Raw genomic sequence first — 24446 nt, 5'->3', positions numbered from 1 at the left:
AAAAGCCCAGGACCAGATGGCTTCACAGGTGAATTCTATCAAATGTTTAGGGAAGAGCTAACACCTATCCTTCTCGAAGTCTTCCAAAATGTAGCAGAGGGAGGAACACTCCCAAATTCCTTCTACGAGGCCACCATCACCTTGATACCAAAACCAGACAAGGATGTCACAAAGAAAGAAAACTACAGGCCAATATCACTGAGGAACATAGATGCAAAAATCCTCAACAAAATACTAGCAAACAGAATCCAACAGCACATTAAAAGGATCATACACCATGATCAAGTGGGGTTTATTCCAGGAATGCAAGGATTCTTCAATATATGTAAATCTATCAATGTGATAAACCATATTAACAAATTGAAGGAGAAAAACCATATGATCATCTCAATAGGTGCAGAGAAAGCTTTCGACAAAATTCAACACCCAGTTATGATAAAAACCCTGCAGAAAGTAGGCATAGAGGGAACTTTCCTCAACATAATAAAGGCCATATATGACAAGCCCACAGCAAACATCATCCTCAATGGTGAAAAACTGAAAGCATTTCCACTAAGATCAGAAACAAGACAAGGTTGCCCACTCTCACCACTCTTATTCAACATAGTTTTGGAAGTTTTAGCCACAGCAATCAGAGAAGAAAAGGAAATAAAAGGAATCCAAATCAGAAAGGAAGAAGTAAAGCTGTCACTGTTTGCAGATGACATGATACTATACATAGAGAATCCTAAAGATGCTACCAGAAAACTACTAGAGCTAATCAATGAATTTGGTAAAGTAGCAGGATACAAAATTAATGCACAGAAATCTCTGGCATTCCTATATACTAATGATGAAAAATCTGAAAGTGAAATCAAGAACACACTCCCATTTACAATTGCAACAAAAAGAATAAAATATCTAGGAATAAACCTACCTAAGGAGACGAAAGACCTGTATGCAGAAAATTATAAGACACTGATGAAAGAAATTAAAGATGATACAAATAGATGGAGAGATATACCATGTTCTTGGATGGGAAGAATCAACATTGTGAAAATGACTCTACTACCCAAAGCAATCTACAGATTCAATGCAATCCCTATCAAACTACCACTGGCATTTTTCACAGAACTAGAACAAAAAATTTCGCAATTTGTATGGAAACACAAAAGACCCCGAATAGCCAAAGCAATCTTGAGAACGAAAAAAGGAGCTGGAGGAATCAGGCTCCCTGACTTCAGACTATACTACAAAGCTACAGTAATCAAGACAGTATGGTACTGGCACAAGAACAGAAAGATGGATCAATGGAACAGGATAGAAAGCCCAGAGATAAACCCACGCACATATGGACACCTTATCTTTGATAAAGGTGGCAGGAATGTACAGTGGAGAAAGGACAGCCTCTTCAATAAATGGTGCTGGGAAAACTGGACAGGTACATGTAAAAGTATGAGATTAGATCCCTCCCTAACACCATACACAAAAATAAGCTCAAAATGGATTAAAGACCTAAATGTAAGGCCAGAAGCTATAAAACTCTTAGAGGAAAACATAGGCAGAACACTCTATGACATAAATCACAGCAAGATCCTTTCTGACCCACCTCCTAGAGTAATGGAAATAAAAACAAAAATAAACAAATGGGACCTAATGAAACTTCAAAGCTTTTGCACAGCAAAGGAAACCATAATCAAGACCAATAGACAACCCTCAGAATGGGAGAAAATATTTGCAAATGAAGCAACTGACAAAGGATTAATCTCCAAAATTTACAAGTAGCTCATGCAGCTCAATAACAAAAAAACAAACAACCCAATCCAAAAATGGGCAGAAGACCTAAATAGACATTTCTCCAAAGAAGATATACAGAATGCCAACAAACACATGAAAGAACGCTCAACATCATTAATCATTAGAGAAATGCAAATCAAAACTACAATGAGATATCATCTTACACCAGTCAGAATGGCCATCATCAAAAAATCTAGAAACAATAAATGCTGGAGAGGGTGTGGAGAAAAGGGAACACTCTTGCACTGCTGGTGGGAATGTGAATTGGTTCAGCCACTATGGAGAACAGTATGGAGATTCCTTAAAAAACTACAAATAGAATTACCATATGACCCAGCAATCCCACTACTGGGCATATACCCTGAGAAAACCAAAATTCAAAAAGAGTCATGTACCAAAATGTTCATTGCAGCTCTATTTACAATATCCCGGAGATGGAAACAACCTAAGCGCCCATCATCGGATGAATGGATAAAGAAGATGTGGCACATACATACAATGGAATATTACTCAGCCTTAAAAAGAAATGAAATTGAGCTATTTGTAATGAGATGGATAGACCTAGAGTCTGTCATACAGAGTGAAGTAAGTCAGAAAGAAAAAGACAAATACCGTATGCTAACACATATATATGGAATTTAAGGAAAAAAAAAAATGTCATGAAGAACCTAGGGTTAAGACAGGAATAAAGACGCAGACCTACTGGAGAACGGACTTGAGGATATGGGGAGGGGGAAGGGTGAGCTTTGACAGGGCGAGAGAGAGCCATGGACATATACACCCTAACAAACGTAGTAAGGTAGATAGCTAGGGGGAAGCAGCCGCAAGGCACAGGGATATTAGCTCGGTGCTTTGTCACAGCCTGGAGGGGTGGGATAGGGAGAGTGGGAGGGAGGGAGACGCAAGAGGGAAGAGATATGGGAACATATGTATATGTATAACTGATTCACTTTGTTATAAAGCAGAAACTAACACACAATTGTAAAGCAATTATACCCCAATAAAGATGTTTAAAAAAAATAAATAAATAAAGGCAACCTTATCCAACAGATATATGTCATAATCAAGGGACAGGGAAGATACACCCACAATAAAATCTCGCACTGAAAGCAGAATGCCGGAAATTCCTGTGTCAGAAGCTACTTTTCACACTAACAGGGCACAGAAGAAGCAGTCCTAATATCAGTAGATCACTCTGCCATTTTTGGCATTTGACTGCCTGCAGGAACAAGTCATTGGGGCACTGCTACCAGGCAGAGAAGTGGTGACAGCAGGGGGCGCACTGCTACCAGGCAGAGAAGTAGTGACAGCAGGAGGTGCGTGGGTGAGTAGAGGGGGCTGGTAAAACACTCCCTTGAGGAAGCCCGGCTGCCCCGTGAAACCAGGTATCTGGTGTTGGGACAGGCTGAGGTGAAGAAACATGAAAATAAGGTTGCAAAGCTCCAAAAATAGGAGGGTCACCATGTTCTGAGAGGCAGAACTTGGTAAGGCACCTGCTTTCATAACCACACATAGACACGAGTGGCAGTTATCTCATGTCGAGACAATTTTTCAGTACTGATCAGTTTTCAAATAGAAATTCTTGGGCTTAGAGTAAACTCACAAATCAAGATCTGCTTGTTATGAATAGAGCCATGAGCTAATTTCAAAGTAAAATAATATTTTCCTCTAGAGTCTTCTGATGGGCATAAAGCAAGTTTTCTCCCATGAACATTTTTCCTCTTATAACCTCTGCTTTCCTTAGTCACTTGAATTATGACATGAATTTCATCATAGGGTTCTCCCTTTCAGTCTTAATGGCAGCTTTACAATGGAATCTTCTTATTCCTCATTATGATTCATTAACTTAGCATTTTATAAACCTCATTAATTTGGAGTTCAAGGAAGAAAAAAAATAGCAACTCCCAGTAAATAAAGAATTCATCATATCTGATAATTCACTTTAACCACCAAAGAGCCTGACACTGGGCCAGCCTTCTTTCTCCAAGAAAAGAACTTATGGAAAAATCAAGTAAATTGTTGATGGGAATGTGGAGGTCGGAGGTCATTAAGGATAGTTTTAACTCTCACTCTCACTTTGGCACATTTATGCTGTGAACACTTGACTACCATCGAATAAGTTTATCAGTAAACTGTGATGACACCATGATGGCACCAGGTCAGGACCATTTCACAGCTATGCCTGAGCCCCAAACAGCTCTGGAAGTTAGCAGCTGAATATATTCAGGCACATGGAGGACCCTGAAATAGTTACCCATAAACTGCCTGTAGCCAGTGTCTTCCAACTACACCTTTCCTGATGCTGGGACAATGTTGCTGAGTAAAATAGATGGTACAGAGACTGCCAGCTATTCTACAAAAAGCTTTTTTTTTCCACCTTCCTGGGAATGTAACTGAGCAGGACCCTATGGGGCCACCCCAGGACAGACCCGCCCCCCCCACCATGTCCTCTGCCAGCCTTCAGTGTATAGAAAAACTTTAGTCAAAGAATAAGTTTAACCAGAGAAGTGAGAAGATTAAGAAAGGAAAACAGTCAAGCAAGACAAAATAATAATTGTTTAGCCATTAAACAATGTCAAGGACCTTTAGTTTCTACTCAAGGGCTATAGATAATATTCTGAGCCATGTCCTTGAGCTGTTTTGTGGATGCTGAAATCCCACCAGGTGGGAGAAGTTAACTGCATGCTGCCCACAAACACGTAGACCCCAGACAGGTTGGAACCAGAAGGTTGATGATGTTGACTCCCAATTACCTCCCCACCAGCCAATCAGAAGAATGTCCACGAGCTGATCACACATCCCACAACCCCACTTCCTGAAAGCCATTGGGGGCTTTCAAACCCCTTCCTGAAAGCCATCAGGGAGTTCAGGCCTTTTTGAGCACTAGATGCCTAGACCCCTTGCTTGGCACCTGTAATAAACACTGCACTTTCCTTCACCACGACCCAGTGTCAGCAGATTGGCTTTAATGCACTCGGACAAGTGGACCCGAGTTTGGTTCAGTAACAGAAACACATTACACCATACATTCCTGGCTTCTCCCCTGTCATTAGGTATGGTCATTATGTTGTTATTATATATTACATTGTATTATATTGTACTGTATTGTATTATATTACATTATATTTTATGTTATGTTGTTATATTTATGATTGTATCTGTGTGTTTGTTTTTATTTAGGTATGATACGGTTTTCACCAATAAAATGTACCTAGAAGTGGTAGGCACCATTTCTAGGACTGGATCATTAAAACCTCCCATCCTTGTTCTTCCCTGTTATCTTCTACTTTCTCTTGTATGGAGTGGACCTGATCCCAAAGCGGCCTCTGCAGATATGTTGCCAATGGAAACATATCCTCCCACTGGGTTCCTGCATGACAGGTTGGAAGAAGGTCACCCTGCCAACCTCTTTATCTCCTTCACCTCATGACCTCTCAACAGGAAGAGGAAGGTATCTACTGTGTTTGAGCCACAGTAAATTAAGGAGCCCTTTCCTACAGCAGCTAGCATACTGTACCTAATATGGAGAATACTACAATTTGAGAAGCTGATGTTTCAAGCCACTGATATTTATTTATTTGCTTGTTTGTTTTAATTTACCATAGTATAAACTATTTCATCTAAACCAGCCAAGTAAGCACAGGAAATATAGGTTCACTTTATCATTTTACGAATTGGCAAGGTCTGTAGTAAAGGATAAAACTACTGAATATAACCTATTGGGCAAAGAGTAACATAGTTGACCGAAAAACAAGTCTGTATAGAGACAAGGGGAAAGGACTTTAGACGTTTATGAACTTTTACATGAGTCCACACATGACACACACAGAATGCAGGAGTTATGAGGGACAACATTAGTCATCTATTTTAATTTCACATTTCAGGCCCCAAAAAGACCTTACAAAAAAGAAACACTACTGCATTTGTGGGGTAAAGAGAAAAAAAATAGTTTTTACTAGAAAAAATATTTTTTTTAAAGAAGGAAATTAACAGTGAGGAATTGAAATCTGTTCTTTACTCAATAAAATCACTGGCCCTATAGAAGATATTATCTATTCATAGTAGGTAATATGTTTAATATACAACCATAAAATGCCACAAAGAGCTGGACATTATTCAAAGTAGAAAGATAAATATTCTCCTTTAGGTGTACATATAAATAAAATAGGCTGTTACCTGAAGTTCTGGGTTCTAAATATAATCTGGCTATTAAAGGAAGTAAAGACACTTCAAACAGGAACCAAATAATCAAAAATAATCAAAGACTGAAGAATTCTTCATTTTGAAGATGGAAAAGGGTAGTAAGTAGAGAATAACCAAAAGGAATACAATCATGAAGGGAATTTTTAAAAGAAAATAGATTTGTTTGTGGAATTCCAAATTTATTGACCTAGAGAAGTAGACAGAAAATTTAATATTAAATAAAATAGGCAATTACTTTTCAATATAGTAGGATGTATATTCTGTAGCAAAAAGCATTGGTAGTATTTTGTGTGGGCAGGCCACTACATATTCACATTTGTAATTGATACATTCATAGAGAAAAATAGATGTCAGATATATATTCCTAATTGGGGGGCGGGATTTTAGGTATATAAACCTAATCATGAATTATAATTGTTTTTCCCCAGAAATTATTTTATGATACTAGTGGTACTTATAGAATATGGGAAGGGGAAAAATACAATTTTTTACTCATGATGACATTTCTTATGTTTAATTTTTTTATAGCCACAGTAGTTTGCATCTTATTTACAACTATATTCATATATTTGTATATGCACACATACACACTTGTACACAGACACACACGGATACATACATAAACATTTAAATCTGTATATATACACACATATGTATAGTCATGCTAACTAAGGGCATATTTCTGAAATTATTTCTTTTCATTAGAGAATATGTTAGGAAAGAGATATCACAGTTATTATTTAATTTTGGTCCCTGCAATTTTCTTCCTTCTTCAGTGAAGACTAAATCAGTTATGCCTTGGTACATTTCCTTGTATTTCATTTCAATTACACAGGGAATCTCTTGGAGAGGGAACAATTTCTGTTTTACATTTTTTATTGCCACAGACTAACCTGTTATGACTTTACCAAATTCAACACTTGGCACTTTTTCTTCTTCTCTTAATTGTCCCTGTAGCCTCTTTTCCTGGTTATTATGGACCTTTTTTATCCCCAGGCAGATTTTTGAAAATCTTAAGTCAAAAATCAGGAGTTGCTGAATTTTCCAAGTCAGATTTGAAATGGGTCCTTTGGTATTGTTTAGACACAAGACACTGCAAATTCCTAGTAATAAACATGCTTTAATTTCCTGGAATTTTTTGTGCCGGGACAAGAATTTTTTAAAATAATGACATAGAAAGTGTAAATGCTATGTTATCTGTACTTACAAAATTTATATGTAGAAATTAACTCATGTATAGCCTTTCTCCTTGCTATGACAGAACATTTATTCTGTTGAGTGAAGAGAACATTTTTTAAAAAAGATAAATACACTTTTGTTGGCATTAAACTAGCTTATAGAGGACATTTTTATGGACCTTATTGAAATCAATGGCACCAGGTAAAAATCTGAAAATACTTTACTTAAAGAGGCCTGATGTAATGCATCAAATCCTTTCCACATAAAATGTAGTTGTTATTTTTGCTGAATAGTACTTATATCTGTTAGGCTACTTCTGGAAGAAACCAGAAAATAAGTCTATAATGGACAAAAAAGGTCACTTACTTAGCATAAACAGTTCTGCTACTTATTTGGAATTTACAAAGCTCCTTCCTATTTTAACATCTGTTTGATGGTCCTTCCTTTCTCAAGGGAGTACTTTGAGGCTCATCTTAAATAAAATTCTCAATGTATTTAAATTTATACCCCTCAGAATACACTGTGGAAAAAGATGATCTTTCCAGAAAACCAAAAATAACACTATCAACAGGGATTGCTTGTATGCGAAAGGTCCAGTTTACCTTTAGAAAACATACATGCTAAAACCTATGTAATCGAGCTTCCCTGGTGGTGCAGTGGCTAAGAATCTGCCTGCCAATGTAGGGGTCATGGGTTCGAGACCTGGTCCTGGAAGGTCCCACATACCACGGAGCAACTAAGCCTGTGTGCCACAACTACTGAGTCTGCATGCTGCAACTACTGAAGCCCGCATGCTTAGAGCCCATGTTCTGCAATGAGAGAAGCCACCGCAGTAAGAAGCTTGTGCATCTCAACAAAGAGTAGCCCCTGCTCGCCACAACTAGAGAAAGCCCGCATGCAGCAATGAAGACCCAACACAGCCAAAAATAAATAAATAAAATAAATTAATTTTAAAAAATCTTTAAAAAAAAAACAACCTATGTGATCAACCTCTGACTGAATGTATTCTATGGGAATGTTACTCTTCAAATTCTTTTTATAAGTAGCTTGTATTTCCTTACTGTCCAATTGCTCATGTATGGTCTTAAAATTAATTATTCTCCACTTATATTAGGTAGGTATGTATATATGCCCCCTCAAGTGGAGAACCCACTTTGCTAGGTTCATGAGGGCAGAAAGTATCCTTCTGATCAACTTGTATACTTCTGTCCTCCTTTTTCCAAAGTGGCTAGTGTTTATTACTGTACTTTAAAAAATGCAGTAAGAATCACATGTGTGACGTGACACAGGAAGACCCATGATAATTACAGAGAAGCAAAGGGCATGGCCTCTAATCTCAAGTGTGTTCTCAAAATTCAATTGGCAAAGTAAGACTCAGAAAACTATCTGTCAACAATGTAGTGTTTGGTGACCAGAATAAATAATCAGTGCTCTAAAAGATACAGAACTTTATGTTGATGAGGAAAAGCTTTCAAGAGAAAGTGGGACTTGAACCCTCAATGGAAAGTAGGAGTTGAATATGTAGAAAAGAGTAGAGAACATAAATGGTGACAACAAAGGGAGAAGGGAGTGAATGTTCTGTAGGTTGAATGTTTATTTAAAGCAGATTGTGGGTTGAAGACAAGATTACAGAGTAGAAGGACTTGAGCTCACCTCCTCTCATGAAAACACAAAAATCATAACTAACTGCCGAAGAACTATTGACAAAAAAGACTGGAACCTACCGTAAAAAGATACCCTACAGCCAAAGACAAAGAAGAAGCCATACAAGATGGTAGGAGGAGTGCATATGTGATATAATCAAATCCCATACCCACTAGGTGGGTGACCCACAAACTGGAAAATAATTATGAGGATCTCCAACAGGAGTGAGAGTTCTAAGTCCCACATCAGGCATCCCAGCCTTGGGGGCTGGCATCAGAAGGAGCCCCAGAGCATTTGGCTTAGAAGGCCAGCAGAACTTGATTGTAGGAATTCCACAGGACTGGGGGAAACAGAAACTCCACTCTTGGAGGGAGGACAAAAAGTCTTGTGAACATCAAGACCCAGGGAAAAAGCAGTGACTTCATAGGAACCTGGGCCAGACCTACCTTCTGGTCTTGGAGGGTCTCCTGGGGAGGTGCAGTGGGGGGGCTGTGGCTCACTGTGGGGACAAGGACACTGGTGGTGGAGGTACTGGGGAGCACTCATTGGTATGAGCCCTCCTGGAGCCTGCCATTTTGACCCCAAGACCTGGCCCCACCCAACAGCTTATAAGCTCCAGTGCTGGGATGCCTCAGGCCAAATAACCAACAGAATGGGAACATCCCCTCCTATCAGTAGACAGGCTGCCTAAAGTCTTCCTGAGTCCACAGCTGCCTCTAAACATACTCCTTAACATGGCCATGCCCACCAGAGGGACAAGACCCAGCTCCACCCACAAGTGGGCAGGCACCAGTCCCTCCCACCGGGAAGCCTGCACAAGCCTCTAGATGAGCCTCACCCACCGGAGGGGGGGGGCGTCAGACACCAGAAGTAAGAGAAACTACAATCTTGCAGCCTGCAGAACACAGACCACAAACAGAAAGTTAGGCAAAATGAGATGACAGAGGAATATGTTCCCAACAAAGGAACAAGATAAAATCCCAGCAGAACAACTAAGTGAAGTGGAGAGAGGCAATCTACTTGAAAAATAGTTCAGAGTAATGATAGTAAAGATGATCCAAGATCTCAGAAAAAGAATGGAGGCACAGACTGAGAAGATACAAAAAATGTTTAACAAACAGAAGCTGTAAAGAACAAACAGAATTGAACAATACTGTAAGTGAAATGAAAAATACACTAGAAGGAATAACAGAATAAATGAGGCAGAAGAAAGAAGGGTGGAAATCACTGTTGCAGAAGAGAATAAAAAAAAAGAATGAAAAGAAATGAAGACATTTTAAAAGACCTCTGAAACAACATTAAATGCACCCACAGTCACATTATAGGAGTCCCAGAAGGAGAAGAGAGAGAGAAAGCTTCTGAGAAAATATTTGAAGAGATAATAGTTGAAAACTTCCCTAACATGGGAAAGGAAACAGTCACCCAAGTCCAGAAAGTGTAGAGAGTCCCAGGCAGGATAAACACAAAGAGGAACACATGGAGAAACATAGTAATCAAATTGAGAAAAATTAAGGACAAAGAAAAATTATTAAAAGCAACAAAGGAAAAGCAACAAATAACATACAAGGGAATCCCCATAAGGTTATCAGCTGATTTTTCAGCAGAAACTCTGTAGGCCAGAAGGGAGTGGCACAGTAATTTTAATGTGATGAAAGGGAAATACCTACAACCAAGAATACTCTACCCAGAAAGGCTCTCATTCAGATTCGGTGGAGAATATGCTAAGAGAATTCAGCACCACCAAACTAGCTTTACAAGAAATGTTAAAGGAATGTCTCTAGGTGGAAAAGAAAAGCCCATGAATAGAAACAAGAAAGTTACAAATGGGAAAGCTCACCAGTAAAGGCAAACATACAGTAAAGGTAGCAAATCATCCACACACAAATATGATATCAAAACCAGAAATTGTGAGAAGAGGAGTGTACAAATGCAGGATATTGGAAAGGCACTTGAAATTAAGAGACCAGCAACTTAAAACAATCGTATATATATATATATATATATATATATATATATATATATATATATAGACTGCTATATCAAAACCTCATAGTAACAGCAAACCAAAAATCTACAATTGATACACACACACACACACACAAAAGGAATCCAAACACAACACTAAAAATATTCATCAAATTGCAAGACAAAAGAACAACAAAGGAAGGGGAGAAAAAATACCTATAAACACAAATTCAAAACAATTAACAAAATGGCAATAAGAACATACATACTGATAATTACCTTAAATGTAAATGGATTAAATGCTCCATCCAAAAGACACAGACTGGCTGAATGGATACAAAAACAAGACCCATATATATGTTGTCTACAAGAGATCCACTTCATATTTAGAGACAAATACAGACTGAAAGTGAGGGGATGGAAAAAGGTATTCCATGCAAATGGAAATCAAAAGAAAGCTGAAGTAGCAGTACTCATATCAGAAAAAAGAGACTCTAAAATAAAGACTGTTACAAGAGACAAAGAAGGACACGACATAATGATCAAGTGATCAATCCAAAAAAGAAGATACAAAACTTATAAATATATATTACCCAATATAGGAGCACCTCAATATGTAAGAAAAATGCTAACAGCCATAAAAGGAAAAATCAACAGTAACACATTATAGTGGGGGACTGTAATGTCCCTGTAATACCCCTGTAATCCATGGACAGGTCATCCAGACAGAAAATTAATAAGGAAATACAGGCCTTAAATGACACATGAGACCAAATAGACTTAATTGATATTTATAGAGCATTCCATCCAAAAGCAGCAGAATACACATACTTTTCAAGTGCACATGGAAAATTCTCCAGGTGGGATCACATGCTGGGACACAAAGCAAGCCTCAGAAAATTAAGAAAATTGAAATCATATCAACCATCTTTTCCGACCACAATACTATGATATTAGAAGTCAACTACAAGAAAAAAACTGTAAAACACACAAACACGTGGAGGCTAAACAATATGCTACTAAACAACCAATGGATCACTGAAGAAATCAAAGGTGAAATAAAAAAATACCTAGAGACAAATGAAAACAAAAGCATGACAATCCAAAACCTATGGGATGCAGCAAAAGCAGTTCTAAGAGGGAAGTTTATAGCAATACTATCTTACCTCAGGAAACAAGAAAAGTCTCAAATAAACAACCTAAACTTACACCTAAAGCAATTAGAGAAAGAAGAACTAACAAAACACAAAGTTAGTAGAAGGAAAGAAATCATAAAGATCAGAGCAGAAATAAATGAAAGAGAAACAAACAAAGAAAACAATAGAAAAGATCAATGAAACTAAAAGCTGGTTCTTTGAGAAGATAAACAAAATTGATAAAACTTTAGCCAGACTCATCAAGAAAGAAAGGGAGTGGGCTCAAATCAATAAAATAGGAAATGAAAAAGAAGTTACAATTGACACCACAGAAATACAAAGGATCATAAGAGACTACTACAAGGAACTATATGCCAATAAAATGGACAACCTGGAAGCAGTGGACAAATTCTTAGAAAAGTACAATGTCCCAAGACTGAACCAGAAAGAAATAGAAAATATAAACAGACCAATGACAAATACTTAAATTGAAACTGTGATTTAAAACTTCCAAGAAACAAAAGGCCAGGAGCAGTTGGCTTCACAGGTGAATTCATTCAAAGATTTAGAGAAGAGTTAACATATATCCTTCTGAAGCTATTCCAGAAAACTACAGAGGAAGGAACACTCTCATACTCATTTGATGAGGCCACCATCACCCTGATACCAAAACCACACAAAGATACCACAAAAAAAGAAAATTACAGGTCAGTATCACTGATGAACATAGACACAAAAATTCTCAACAAAATACTAGCAAACCAAATCTAACAATACATTAAAAGGATCATACACCATGATCAAGAGGGATTTATCCCACGGATGCAAGGACTTTTCAATATCTGCAAATCAATCAGTGTGATACAACACATTAACAAATTGAAGAATAAAAACTATATGATCATCTCAGTAGATGCAGAAAAACTTTTGACAAAAGTCAACACCAATTTATGATAAAAAATCTTCAGAAAGTGGGCATAGAGGGAACCTACCTCAACATAATAAAGGCCATATATGACAAACCCACAGCCAACATCATACTGTACAGTGAAAAGCTGAAAGCATTTCCTCTAAGATCAGGAAAAAGTCAAGGATGTCCACTCTCACCACTTTTATTCAACATAGTTTTGAAAGTTCTAGAGATGGCAATCAGAGAAGTAAAAGAAATAAAAGGAATCCAATTGGAAAAGTGCAAGTAAAATTTCACTGTTTGCAGATGATATGATACTATACATAAAATTCTAGAAAATTCTAAAGATGCTACCAGAAAACTACTATGAATGAATTGATGTTGGAACATCAATGAATTCGTAAAGTTGCAGGATACAAAATTTATACACAGTAATCTGTTGCATTTCTATATACTATCAACAAAAGATCATAAGGAGAAATTAAGGAAACAATCCCATTTACCATCATATCAAAAAGCATTAAATACCTAGGAATAAACATACCTAAGGAAGCAAAAGACCTGTAGTCCAAAAACTGTAAGACACTGATGAAAAAAATCAAAGATGACACAAAGAGGTGGAAAAATATACTATGTTCTTGGATTGGAAGAATCAATATTGTCAATATGACTATACTATGTGAAGCAATCTACAGATTCAATGCAAATCCTATCAAATTACCAATGGTACTTTTTGCAGGTCTAGAACAAAAATCAGAATTTGTGTGGAAACACAAAAGACCCCAAATAGCAAAGCAATCTGGAGAAAGCAAAACGGAGCTGGAGGAATCAAGCCCCTGACTTCAGACTACACTATAAAGCTACAGTAATCACAAGAGTATGGTACTGGCACAAAGACAGACTTATAGACCAACGGAACAGAAAAGCCCAGAAATAAACACACGCACCTATGGTCAATTCATCTATGACAAAGGGGGCAAGAATATACAATGGAGAAAAGACAGTCACTTCAATAATGGTGCTGGGAAAACTGGACAGCTACATGTAAAAGAATGACATAGAACATTCTCTAACACCATACTCAGAAATAAACTCAAAATGGATTAAAGGCCTAAATGTTAAGACCAGATACTATAAAACTCTTAGAGGAAAACATAGGGAGAACACTGTTTGACATAAATCATAGCAACATCTTTTTGGATCCACCTCCTGGAGTAATGAAAATAAAAACAAACAAATGGGACCTAATTAAACTTAAAAGCTTCTGCACAGCAAAGGAAACCATAAACAAAACAAAAAGACAACCTACAGGATGGGAGAAAGTATTTGCAAATGATGTGATTGACAAGGGATTAATCTCCAAAATACACAAGCAAGTCATGCAACTCAATATCACAAAAGCAAACAACCTAATCAAAAATGGGCAGAAGATATAAGTAGACACTTTTCCAAAGAAGATATACAGATGGTCAAAAGGCACATAAAAATATGCTCAACATCACTAATTACTAGAAAAATGCAAATCAAAATTACAATGAAGTATCACCTCACACTGGTCAGAACGGCCATCATCAAAATGTCTATAAACAGTAAATGCTGGAGAGAGTGTGGAGAAAAGGGAACCCTCCTGCACTGTTGGTGGGAATGTAAATTGGTGCAACCACTATGGAGAACAGTATGGAAGTTGCTTAAAAACCTAATAATAGAACCACCATATGACACAGCAATCCCACTCCTAGGCACATATCCAGAGAAAACCATAATTCAAAAAGATACATGTACCCCAATGTTCATTGCAGCACTAATTACAATAGTGAAGACATTGAAACAACCTCAATGTCCATTGAGAGATGAATGCATAGAGAAGATGTGGTGTTTATATGCAATGGAATATTACTCAACCATAAAAAATAATGAACTAATGCTATTTGCAGCAACATGGATGGACCTAGAGATTATCATACTAAGTGAAGTCAAACAGAGAAAGACAAATATTATATGATATCACTTATATGTGAAATCTTAAAAAGATACAAATGAACATATTTACAAAACAGAAACAGACTCACAGATACAGGAAACAAACTTATGGTTACCAAAGGGGAAAGGTGTGGGGAGAGGGCTAAATTAGGAGTTTGGGATTAACATCCACATGCCACTCAAAATAAAATAGGTAAACAGCAAGGACCGACTATATAGTGCAGGGAATTCTACTCAATATTCTGTAATAAGCTAGCTGGGAAAAGAATATGAAAAAGAATAGATAAATGTATCTATATGTAAGCACACATATATGTATATGTAAACCTGAATCATTTTGCTGTACACCTGAAACTACCACAACATTGTAAATCAACTCTATCCCAACATAAAATAAAAATTTAAAAAGTAAAACATATGTGTTAATGATTTTTCAAATAGTCCCATTTAAATTTGTGTGCTTCAGCTGCAAACCACCATATGGACACTGTACTTGTTGCTATTACAAACTATGGACTTGTATTCAAACTTCAATCTACTTTTTTCAACACCATTTGGTACTAGACGTAATGAGAATGTTCAGTGTCATCTCTCTACTCTGCTTTAAATACAATTTTCAATATTAACTTTCAGTACTCTACTGTTTGACCTCCATGATAATGCCATGATTTCTAATTAAATGCCTTATTCTGAAAGGCTATTGAGTTAAACACTATTCTTTTTTTCTAATTTTAAGATAATTTATATTAGGTTTTAACCTTGAAATAATGGCTTTCTTCCAACATTTGAAATTCAGGGCTTCTTTTCAGAATATCACTCTGTTTTAATGGTTCTTAATTCTCATCTGGAGATTTTCACAAAAAATATAATTATAAATTGGGGGAAAACTAGCAAATAACTATGTCTTATATCATTTGGTATTAAACAAAGATTAAAAACATGTTCAGAAACAGACTGAGAGAGGTCTCTAATGGGATTTGCTTGGTGGAAGAACTACTAAAGGATGTATCTCAAGCAGATGAAAATTGATACAATAGGAAGGACTGAATTTAGAAGGAAATAATGGGAAAAGCATTTGCTAATCATATGCAGGTAAAACTTAACAGGTACGACTTTTAAAACAAAAATAACAATGCATAAATTTGGAAAGTATAAACATAAGGTGGATATCAAAGCCTGGAAAAAAATAATGAATGTCAGGAGGGCACGATAGGAGGTAAAGAGTTCCAAATCTTTGTACTGTTCTGGAAAAGGGCTGAGATACTGATCCACACTGAACTCTGTTAAATCAAGTTTATAAGTTAAAAATAATGGACAACCATTAGGTGAAATGAAACAGAATATATAACTTCTAAAACCAGAGAAGGGGAAAAAGGCATCACAAAGTCTCAAATTATCTAAAAGAAAGAAACAGAGGAGAAAAAGAAGTTGGGGGTGGGGTGGGACACTTCCAAATCTACTTTAGTCAATTTAGAATAGCACTCTCCCCTCCCTTGGAAGGGTGTTAGTGTCAGTGGGTGATACGAGCATGTAAGAGGGCAAAAATGTGTTGAATGAATATGAGTTGTGAACTGGGTATGTCCAGGAAGCTAAGACAACACACAACAAGAAGGATAACCAGGGCTTTCCCACCATCTGTCAGGCCAACTAATCTCTACAAAAACTGGTTAGAAATAATTAGGGTAGATTATTTACTGGGAAGGGAAAACTGGTAATGAGACAGAGTCTGGGAAAGGTATTCAAGGAGAGGATTGACAGTGTATTTCTGCACCAAAAAGGATCCTTAGCGGACATTTCCTTTTCTGATTTTGTACAATATAAAGACTCAGTGGATAGTAAAAAAGCATCAACAGCTGTAGTCCAGTGAAATAATTCTCCTAGCCTCTCACCTGAACACATGTCTTGTTTGATTCACATGGGACCACGATTGGGAGGCTGAGAGATTAGGGTGAATGTAACACAGGAAGAAATAATCTAACCACAAGTGCGTATCTATTTAAAAATAAAGTTTTTTTATTTAAAATTTTCAATGTGTGATACTCTTCCCAGCCCACCAATAATGTTTTCACAGGCTTTTTCTGTTCAATATTCTCTTCTTCCAATATTCCTTCCCCCCTCACCTCAAGCAGGCTCTTTTAATTATTTTCTCCTATTTGCACCATGAAATCCTGCACTTGGGCTAATTTCCTTCTTCACTGTTTTTTGTCCCCTATTCTTTCTTTGATGTTACTCTCCAACTTCCTTATTCTACACTTTTCTCTTTCACTTTTGTTTTCATCCCATCTGCATTATCTACATTTTTTAAAGAAATTCTATTAGGTTCCAGAGGAGTTTATTTAATTCTACACACATGCACTGAATTCTTAACTCCACTAGTTGATACTATAAGGTAGAACTCAAGAGCTGCCTAGGTTCAGATTTTTGTTACCTTACATACTTGCTGTATGGGTTTGGCCAAATCATATTTGTATTTCAGATTAACTTCAGGTTAACTCAACTGTAAAGTAAAGATAATAGTAATACTTATTTCATTAAATTCTGAAGATTAAATAAATTAATGCATGTAAAGAGTGTAAATAGTGCCTGACATACAGTCAGCATTTTATTAATGCTATCTATCATTATGCTTTATGCACTGTGTTAGTCTCTAGGCAGATGGACGGTTCATAGATCCGTGTTCATAAGGAATTTATGGTCTAGTGGTGTTCCAGCAAGTTAAATTATCTACCCTAGGAGGAGGCTGGTGGAAACAAGCTCTACATGGAAAAAGAATTCATAAACTATAAAGAACTGGTCTTGCATGTTCACTGCATCATTATTCACAACAGCCAACATAGGGAAGCAGCCTAAGTGTCCACCAGTGGAAGAATGGATAAAGAAGATATGGAGTGCTTGCTTCGGCAGCACATGTGCTAAAACTGGACCAATACAGAAGAGATTAGCATGGCCCCTATGTGAGGATGACACACAAACTTGTGAAGTGTTCCATACTTTTATGACACATTAAACAAAATGGACTTAATTGATATTTATAGGACATTCCATCCAAAAACAACAGAATACACTTTCTTTTCAAGTGCTCTTGGAACATTCTCAAGAATAGATCATATCTTGGGTCACAAATCAACCCTTGGTAAATTTAAGAAAATTGAAATCGTATCAAGTATCTTTTCCAACCACAACGCTATAAGACTAGATATCAATTACAGGAAAAAATCTGTAAAATACAAACACATGGAGGCTAAACAATACACTACTAAATAACCAAGAGATCACTGAAGAATTCAAAGAGGAAATAAAAACAAACCTAGAAACAAATGACAATGAAAACACGACGACCCAAAACCTATGGGAGCAGCAAAAGCAGTTCTAAGAGGGAAGTTTACAGCAATACAATCCTACCTCAAGAAACAAGAAACATCTCAAATAAACAACCTAACCTTACACCTAAAGCAATCAGAGAAAGAAGAACAAAAATCCCCCAAAGTTAGCAGAAGGAAAGAAATCATAAAGATCAGATCAGAAATAAATGAAAAAGAAATGAAGGAAATGATAGCAAAGATCAATAAAACTAAAGGCTGGTTCTTTGAGAAGATAAACAAAATTGATAAACCACAAGTCAGACTCATCAAGAAAAAAAGGGAGAAGACTCAAATCAACAGAATTAGAAATGAAAAAAGAGAAGTAACAACTGACACTGCAGAAATACAAAGAATCATGAGAGATTACTACAAGCAACTTTATGCCAATAAAATGGACAATATGAAAGAAATCGAGAAATTCTTAGAAAAGCACAACCTTCCCAGACTGAACCAGTAAGAAATAGAAAATAAAAAGAGACCGATGACAAGCACTGAAATTGAAACTGTGATTTAAAATCTTCCAACAAACAAAAGCCCAGGACCAGATGGCTTCACAGGCGAATTCTATCAAACATTTAGAGAAGAGCTAACACCTATCCTTCTCAAACTCTTCCAAAATATAGTAGAGGGAGGAACACTCCCAAACTCATTCTATGAGGCCACCATCACCCTGATACCAAAACCAGACAAAGATGTCACAAAAAAAGAAAAATACAGGCCATTTTCATTGATGAACATAGCTGCAAAAATCCTTAATAAAATACAAACAAACAGAATCCAACAGCACATTAAAAGGATCATACCACATGATCAAGTGAGGTTTATCGCAGGAATGCAAGGATTCTTCAACATATGCAAATCAATCAATGTGATACACCATATTAACAAACTGAAGGATAAAAACCATATGGTAATCTCAATACATGCAGGAAAAGTTTTCGACAAAATTCAACACCCATTTATGATAAAAACCCTCCAGAAAGTAGGCAAGAGGGAGCTTACCCAAACATATTAAAGGCCATATATGACAAACCCACAGCCAACATCGTTCTCAATGGTGAAAAACTAAAACCGTTTCCTCTAAAATCAGGAACAAACAAGGATGCTCACTCTCACCACTTTTATTTAACACAGCTTTGGAAATTTTAGTCACAGCAATCAGAGAAGAAAAATAAATAAAAGGAATCCAAATCAGAAAAGAAGTGAAACTGTCACTGTTTGCAGGTGACATGATACTATACATAGAGAATCTAAAGATGCTAGCAGAAAACTATTAGAGCTAATCAATGAATTTGGTAAAGTAGCAGGATACAAAATTAATACACAGAAATCTCTTGCATTCCTATACACTAATGATGCAAAATCTGAAAGAGAAATTAAGGAAACACTCCCATTTACTGTTGCAACAAAAAGAATAAAATACCTAGGAATAAACCTACCTAAGGAGACAAAAGACCTGTATGCAGAAAACTATAAGACACTGATGAAAGAAATTAAAGACGATACAAACAGATGGAGAGATATACCATGTTCTTGGGTTGCAAGAATCAACATTGTGAAAATGACTATACTATCCAAAGCAATCTACAGATTCAAGGTAATCCCTATCTAACTGCCAATGACATTTTTCACAGAACTAGAACAAAAAATCTCACAACTTGTATGGAAACACAAAAGACCCCCAATAGCCAAAGCAATCTTGAGAAAGAAAACGGAGCTGGAGGAATCAGGCTCCCTGACTTCAGACTATACTACAAAGCTACAGTAATCAAGAAAGTATGGTACTGGCACAGAAACAGAAAAATAGATCAATGGAACAGGATAGAAAGCCCAGAGATAAACCCACACACACGGTCATCTTATTTTTGATAAAGGAGGCAAGAATATACAATGGAGAAAAGGCAGCCTCTTCAGTAAGTGGTGCTGGGAAAACTGGACAGCTACATGCAAAAGAATGAAATTAGAACATTCTCTAACACCATACACAAAAATAAACTCAAGATGGATTAAAGACCTAAAGGTAAGACTGGACACTATGAAACTCTTAGAGGAAAACATAGGAAGAACAGTCTTTGACATAAATCACAGCAAGATCCTTTTTGACCCACCTCCTAGAGAAATGGAAATACAAACAAAAACAAACAAATGGGATCTAATGAAACTTCAAAGCTTTTGCATAGCAAAGGAAAATATAAACAAGATGAAAAGACAACACTCAAAATGGGAGAAAGTATTTGCAAATGAAGCAACTGACAGAGGATTAATCTCCAAAATTTACAAGAAGCTCATGCAGTTCGATATGAAAAAAACAAACAATCCAATCTAAAAATGGGCAGAAGACCTAAATCGACTTTTTCCAAAGAAGATATACAGATTGCCATCAAACACATGAAAGGATGCTCAACATCACTAATCATTAGAGAAATGCAAATCAAAACTATAGTGAGGTACCGCTAGTCAGAATGGGCATCATCAAAAAATCTACAAACAGTAAATCCTGGAAAGGGTGTGGAGAAAAGGGAACCCTCTTGCACTGTTAGTGGGAATGTAAATTGATACAGCACTATGGAGAACAGTATGGAGGTTTCTTAAAAAACTAAAAATAGAACTACCATATGACCCAGCAATCCCAATACTGGGCAGATACCCTGAAAAAACCATAATTCAAAAAGACACATGCACCCCAATGTTCACTGCAGCACTATTTACAATAGCCAGGTAATGGAAACAACCTAAGTGTCCATCGACAGATGAATGGACAAAGAAGATGTGGCACATACATACAATGGAACATTACTTAGTCATAGAAAGAAACAAAGCTGAGTTATTTGTAGTGAGGTGGATGGACCTAGAGACTGTCATACAGAGTGAATTAAGTCAGAAAGAGAAAAACAAATACCGTATGCTAACACATATATATGGAATCTAAAAAAAAGGGTTCTGAAGAACCTAGGGGCAGGGCAGGAATAAAGATGCAGATGCAGAGAATAGACTTGAGGACACAGGGAGGGGGAAGGGGAAGCTTGGACAAAGTGAGAGAGTGGCATGGACATATATACACTACCAAATGTAGAATAGATAGCTAGTGGGAAGCAGCCATATAGCACAGGGCAATCAGCTCAGTGCTTTGTGACCACCTAGAGGGGTGGGCTAGGGAGGGTGGGAGGGAGGCGCAAGAGGGGGGACATATGGGGATATATGTATATGTATAACTGATTCACTTTGTTATAAAGCAGAAACTAACACAGCATTGTAAAGCAATTATACTCCAATAAAGATGTTAAAATAAAAAATAAATTTAAAAAAGAAGATATCGAGTATTACTCAATCACGAGAAATAACAAAATCCTGTCATTTGTGACAACGTGAATGGCTCTTGAGTGCACAATACTAAGTGAAATAAGTCAGGCAGAGAAAGACAAATACTATATGATATGACTTACATATGGAATCTAGAAAAGCCGAGCTCATGGAAACAGAGTACAGTGGTGGTTACTAAGGGTGGGAGGCAGGAGAAATGAAGAGATGCTGGTCAAAGGGTACAAACTGCCAACTAGAAGATGAATTCCTTCCGGGGATCTATGGATAGCATTATGATTAAAGATAACAATACTGTACTACATACTTGAAAGTCTCTGAGAGGTTAGATCTGAAATGTTCTTACAACAACAAAAAGGTAATTATATGATGTGATGGAGTTGTTAGCTAACACTACAGTGGTAATCATATTGCAATGTATGTGTATCAAATCAACACACTGTACACCTTCAACTTACATGACCTTATATATCAGGTATATCCCAATAAATTGGGGGAGAAAGGACTTAGATGAGACCCATTGACTCTGTGCAAATTCAGCAACCCAGAGTAGGAGGGTACCTCAGGTTTAGCCTTACATTTTTATGAAAGCCAAGCATTGTAAAGCAATAAGAATCATGGAATTATGATTAATGTGAAATTGGGATAGTAAGGCCCCTACACGGGATGAACTAAGTTCTTTGAAGATAGTCTGAAAATAAATAATTTAAACAGCATCAAAGTCACACACTGAAAAAAGGTGAGAGGAGAAAGTAGCACCATTCCATTTACATTTTTATTGTGTGGCTTGTTGAGAAAGCACTAAATATAGATTGCTTGGCTTCAAGCCTGGATCAATGATTCTTGGAGCTTTTTTTTTTTTCTTTTTTCCTTTGGGGAAGAGGGGTTTATATCTGCTATGTGATTCACCAAAGAGCAGAAATAGACTTTGGAAGAAATTCCAAATAGTAATTCCAGTTACTATCCATTAAAGGCAAAGAAGGAACATTTTAAATGATCAGTATTATCCCTGTAGAATAAATCATTGTCTTCAACTCATGGACTACAGGATCCCCTAACAGCTTTCTTCATTTAAACGGAGGCTTTACATTTTAATAAATTACTCTAAGCTGTGGAGTTTGTCATTTTGGCTTTGGGGAATGAAGTCTTTAAGTAAAACTGTGATGTGGCAAAGATACTGAAATACGTTTGACTTTCAAATAAAGGGAAAGCTCTTAGATACTTTTTCTTGTGAACAGACAGGTGACAGTGAGGATAAGCAGACATGTCTTAAATACTGATGATAGGCACACAGAGTGTTCACAGGGGCTTGCACTTTTCATAGACTGGGGGCAGCCCTGCTACAATGTCTCACTGGAAATAGAGTAATTGGATTTTTTTAATGGAGAATGTGTCCATATGTGAACACATTGTGCTGACTCTTAACGTTTGATTTCCTTTCTCTGTAGGGAGACAGCTCTAGTATCTCTTTAGGGGGCGGGTATGAAGGAGACTTTCAAAGGCACTTGTGTCCAAATGCCATGCCAGAAGAAACACTGTTACCTTGGTTGTAATCTTGCTGTGTGGGCCCTTGCCTCACACAAATTCCTGGGCACTGGAGCACTCCTGGAGCAAAATTTTAACATTTGGAATTTGGTAGAAGCTGATACCAAGGTGTTCACAGTATCAAGAGTTTTTGGAAAAAGAAATCACACCTAATATATGAGGTTGATATATTCTGGAATAAAATATGTTCTGTAGTGCGAGCAAAGAAAGGAAGAAAGGTAAAGTTTTTTGAATACTACCCATGATTCAGCTGTTTTTTACACATTGAATTTAATACTGTTTGAGTAGTTTTTATTACATCCTCATTTTTATAACAGAGGGAAAGTAAGATGCAAAGGGCTAAGTGATATGGGTCAAGTCACCCCGTGATTAAGTAGAAACTGGATTAGAAGCTATATTTGTAGTTTCAAACCTAGAAAGAACCAGACCATCCCACACTCACTTGATGGTTACAGAAAGAATCGCAATGACTGACTTCCTGTGTCTGAAGATATCAGGGAAATTTTCTAACATGGCAGTCTACTCATGTTCAAGAATGAGAAGCCAGGAAACCACACGTAAGCAACATGAATTGCAACAGCAGTCATTTCTTTTAGGATAAAGAAGAAAACAAAAATTATGCAAGTCTCCAGTTAGGTGTAAGTATCAGTACTTAATTTCCAAAAGAAATACACTATGTGTTTAAAAAATATGTTTTCTTTTAGTATTTTCAAAGCAACATTGCCTATCAAGACTTGAATATGATGATGAAGGTGGTAATTACCATGGAACAAGAAGCACATAGCAAAATTTAATGGCAGATTTAGACGTTAACTGATATTAAGGCCTCAAACCTCAAAAACAATTTCGTGTAGTTTATGGGTCAGACTGACCTGTACAGGATCAATTTTGACAGGAGTCAGAAATCAGAAATAGGCTTATAAAGGGACAGAACATAGCTTAGGCACTGTCATGATAGAGAGAAACATGTAATTTTGAACCAGAGATTTGCAGACTGCTATGCACTTTTCATAAAACATGGCGAAAAATCCAGTTTGAAAATTGCAATTTAGGAATACCATCTTCACCGACAAATAACTCAAATTTGAAGGCAAGAATTATAAAGTTTGGTTTGTTTCAAATTCATGTCAGCCAAGACATAAGCAAACAGTCATTAATATGAGGATGTCAAGAAGGAAATGATCCCAGAAACATTGTGTTACCCTTTTCCCTTCAGTGCTGAATCAAGTCATATTTACTGACTGTGTAAAATATGTTAAGGCAGAACCTGGTGCATAGTCTAAGTAGAAATAATAATAAACAAAATGTGTCTTAGTGGGCTTGTAGTAAATGTTTTAATGCCATTTCTAAGCTTCAGTCTTCAGGATTGAGATTGGGAAGAAGCATCTCAGTTTCTAACCTCCTTTTCAGTTTGTAAAGGTATGAGGC

At 36.8% G+C, this 24446-nt stretch overlaps 1 protein-coding gene and 1 non-coding gene across 3 annotated transcripts in view; one reads left to right on the top strand and one right to left on the bottom strand.

Annotated features, from left to right (window-relative positions):
* Positions 1 to 24446, bottom strand: part of ADGRB3 (adhesion G protein-coupled receptor B3) — an 802271-nt gene that overhangs the window by 251571 nt on the left and 526254 nt on the right. The window lies entirely within an intron of this gene.
* LOC114896397 lies at positions 17682 to 17788 on the top strand. Its single transcript, XR_003793779.1, has one exon. It is a non-coding gene; the product is annotated as a U6 spliceosomal RNA (small nuclear RNA).

This window comes from Monodon monoceros, unplaced genomic scaffold (assembly GCF_005190385.1).
Source record: "Monodon monoceros isolate NGI ecotype Baffin Bay Population unplaced genomic scaffold, NGI_Narwhal_1 Super_Scaffold_15, whole genome shotgun sequence".
Taxonomy (NCBI): domain Eukaryota; kingdom Metazoa; phylum Chordata; class Mammalia; order Artiodactyla; family Monodontidae; genus Monodon; species Monodon monoceros.
This window is presented reverse-complemented; position numbering and strand designations above follow the sequence as displayed.